Consider the following 4,188-nt stretch of genomic DNA (forward strand, 5'->3'; position numbering starts at 1 on the left):
TAAGCCCCACACCACTGCCACTAGAGCACAGACACAGAAGCAAGGCAGGGACCATTTGCAACACCAAGAGAGCGACCCTGATGCCACAACTGAGCCCTGGCAGGGATACGTCAGTGGGTCTTAGATATGGATGGCCCTGGTGAGTGCACAGAACACCTACCTTGCCCAAGAACAGACTCACAGGCCGAGAACTAACACAGGTCTGGTGACCAAACTCTTCTTTACCCAATACGGAATGAGGGCAAACAGCAAGGAGTTAGGGGGATCCCTAGGTGGCTCAGTGGTTTAGCACTGCCTTCAGCCCAGGGCATGATCCTGGAGTCCTGGGATCGAGTCCCACATCGGGCTCCTTGGATGGAGCCTGCTTCTACCTCTGCCTGTGTCTCTGCTTCTCTCTCTCTCTTTTTGTGTTTCTCATGAATAAATAAATATTAAAAAAAAAAAAAAACAGCAAGGAGTTAAAAGAGCTGGAATCAACTGGCAGCCCTATTTGGGGGAAAGAGTGAATTACACAGTCGCACAGAAAGGAACGCAATCTTCCGAGCTCCCTAAACCCGGGATAAAGGTCAAGCAAAGGTTCCACATTAGTTGTCCTCGTGCTCGTTTCGGCAGCACATATACTAAAAAAATAATTGTCCTCCCCCGCTCCCCACCCCAAAACGTCCTCATTTTACTGGGGATGAGGACATGCAACAATAAACCAACCCCTGCACAGGGTCTGCAGCTCTGCTGTCCCTGCTGGGTTGAGACCAGAAAGAAAAAGCCAAACAGGGATCGGAGTGGGTATCCAACATCAGGTTCAGTGGTTCTGGGCGGGGGGCTCTGGAGCTGAGATTTGTCATAAACGCCCCCAGGAGACTCTGATACGGTTACTCCTTGGATCACACTTCGAACTCCTTCTCCCCAAGACAGATGAAGGAGTGTGGCTGTCAAATCACCCCATGCCCTTCGGAGCCCATGTGCGCCCCAGGCTACAGGGCACTCAGGCTACAGTGGGGAGACATAGGGTTATGTGCAACACGCGTGCACGCACACATATACCCCCCATGTACTCATCACATGCACGTGAGCCCAAGCAAGAGTGGGGGTGGGTGGGTCCGGAGTTAGAGCACCTGACAGTGCTTCATACCCCACACAGCTAGCACTGTCTCCGGGCTCTGCACACAGACAGCACCGCATCTCCGCCTCCCCATAATCCCAGGCAGGAGGTATTTTTATCGCTTATCTTTCTCAGGTGAGAAAAATAAGGCCCAGAGACGTTGAAGTGTCCAAGTCCCAGGGCTAGCACGCTGCGGAGTCCAGATGTGTCAGCAGACACTGCGACTCCAGGGCCCATGTTCTCGCCCACCGGCTGCGGACCCGCAGCAGCATTAATCCTGCCTGGAGGTGCTGCTTGCCACCAGATGCTCCAGCCCACCCTGTGAGCGCCCTTGTAAGGGAAGATGGGAGCAAAGTTCCTGAACTTGCCCTGTGGCCCCAGCACCTTAGAGCACAACCACTAAGATCATTAAGTCCTCTCTCGGATGCCTTTGTGCCGGGAAATGGCTTCGTCACATCAACTCCCATTTTTCCGCCCACCTCCTCGTGCCAGCTTCCCACCTAACACGGGGTGCCATGCAGAAGGCGGCTACCCCGGGACCTACGGTGCGCACCAGGCAAGGAACATGCCAGCCTTCGGTCTCCACAGCCTTGCTAGGGCTACGCATGCCCCCCACCCCATTTTTGCAGACAAAGAACTGAAGGAGCCTCAGAGAGGTTAGGCAACTGGCCCATGGCCCCCCAGCCAGCCCGAGGGCCAGCTGTATTTGAACGTCAGTCTCGCCTAGTCTAGAGCTTGATCTCTCACCTTCTCCGAAGCGTGATTCACGTGCCTGTGTCAAGGCCTTTGGGGACTGAACAAAATGTCAACACCCAGTGTGAAAAACGTGATGACCATCTTTACTGAAGGGAAAGGAACTTAATGCGGGGGGTGGAGGGGGTGTTCGAAGTGGGAATAGGAAATATGCTGCTTCCCAGCAGAGGGGCATTCTGGAGCCAAGGAGATGCTGTTTGGAAGGCACGTTCCAAGGAGGGGTCGGCTGCCTGCAGTCCATGCCTGGGGCTGCTAGGGAGGCCTCGGGGCTGCGTGCTGGCTCTGGCTCTGCCTCTACAGAATGTTCTCTGCGGACGTGGCTTTTGAGGATGAGGATGGGCGTCCTGCCAGCAGCTGACAGGACACACTCTCTGGCAAGCTTCCCTAGGATGGGATAAGGAAGTTTTGTTTTTCGTTTTTGTTTTTTTTTTCCTTCCTACTCCATGTTTCTCCAGCTTGGGGGAAAAAATCGAAGAAAGGACAAACTGAGCCTCCTTCTCCTCGCAAAGAAGAACTTACAAGTGGAAAACCTAACAGACTGAAAATGAAATTCTAAAGAAAATATCATTTCCCATCCGGGCCTGCGCAAGGACCTCCAGTGGCAGTAGAACAACTGCCCACCTGGTGTGGGGACGGCAGCATTTAGAGGGGTCCTCCTTGTGCGGGAAGGGATACCAGGACTGAGGATGAGGAGTCCTGGGGAATCTGCGCCCAAGGGCATGCAGCGGGGTTCCCTGCGATGACGACCCCACCCCTGGTCATTTCACCTGGGACGTCGCTCTTACCACGGCCACCAGCCCCATGTCCCTGTGATTATTCAGCGTGAGAATGAGGAGGAAAGCCTTGAACACGGTAAAGTCCTGCTGCACGTGTGAAATGTTAAAAGTAGTCACTGAACTCCTGTGATAATGTTAATGGATCTTCACCCAGCGACAAAGGGCTGTTCTCCCTTTGATGAGTGGAGCACAATGGCAGCTCTAGAGAGAGGGGGCACAGCTTAGGGGACACGATGCTGTGGGCTCCAGCACCCACTGCGGGAGTGGGAAATCGGGCTCTGCTACTAACTAGCTTGTGACCTTGGGCAAGTCACTTGCTTTGTCTGTGCCTGTCCCTTCACCCATAAAATATGAGAATACTCATACTTCCAACTCCAAGCCTTGTTGCGATTATTAAATAATCTGCTCTGTGATGATCAAAACACAGCCCGTATGTGTTAGCTATTATAAAATTAGCGACGGCGATACTACGTTATAAATAGTAAAATATTATTCACCAGTGTTTGGGCCATCTTCAAACTCACTCTGTGTAGCTCTTGCAAATATAAATGCTGTTTTATATTTGGAAAAAGTGTGGTAAAAATACTTTCGAGATGCTTTACAATCTTAGAGACATTCATTTTAAAATAGTGCAAAAGCGAGTCCACTGAATACTCACTGAAGAGGTATTTTAATGAGCACCGCAGGCACCAAGCCTAATATGGTGGGCAGGCCCTCATGCCCTGTCACCCTCCTCCTCCCTTCTGGACGTCCCATGACTAGATGGCAAGCATGGGTGCTGGGTGTCGTGTCCACGGCCCCTCATGAGGAGCAGGGGGAAAGGTGAGACTTACGGTCTGGTGGGGGGCAGACCCTGTGCAACACAGTGCTCAGCGGCGGGGCCTCCGGGGATTCCATCGAGGCTGCACGTGAGCCCGGCCCTCCCTGCAGCACTGGGACAGCTGGGGCACGTAAGGGGCAAGAGCAGGAGGCAGGTGCACAGCCTGGAGACACATGGGCGTTCCTGGCTGAGGAGTCTGCCTCTGACTCGGTGGGAACAGGACCCCCAGAGAGGCCTGTCACCGGGAAGTGGGTGACACAGACGAAGCCGAGCTCCAGAAGGTACATTGGACAGCACTGTGGAGGACGGGAGGACGGGTGGGCAGCGGCAGGCCTGGAGTTGGGGAGACCCCCTAGGAGGTTTAGAAACAGCATCATGGGGTCTGACATCGGGAGCCAAACCACACATTGTGGTGGAAAATCCACCAAGTGGCGACTCGTGGAGGCGGCCACAGGAGAGGTGAACAGTTTGTCAGGTGCTGGAACTGCCTCACTAGGCAGAGTCCAGGGGAGCTGAGCTGGAGAAAGACACACATCTGAGACTTGAGGGTTTCCGGGGGAGAAGCCCACATTCTGGAAGTCAGAACAGAAGGGTCTGGAACCTGTGCTCCCCAAGCACTGTGTCTGCATGAGCTTTCTACAACTGTACAAACAAATCACTACAGACACGGTGGCTTCATTTTTTTTTAAAAAAAGATTTTATTTATTTATTCATGAGAGATACACAGAGAGAGGCAGAGA

The sequence above is a fragment of the Vulpes lagopus genome, chromosome 9, assembly GCF_018345385.1.
Source record: "Vulpes lagopus strain Blue_001 chromosome 9, ASM1834538v1, whole genome shotgun sequence".
Classification (NCBI taxonomy): Eukaryota; Metazoa; Chordata; class Mammalia; order Carnivora; family Canidae; genus Vulpes; species Vulpes lagopus.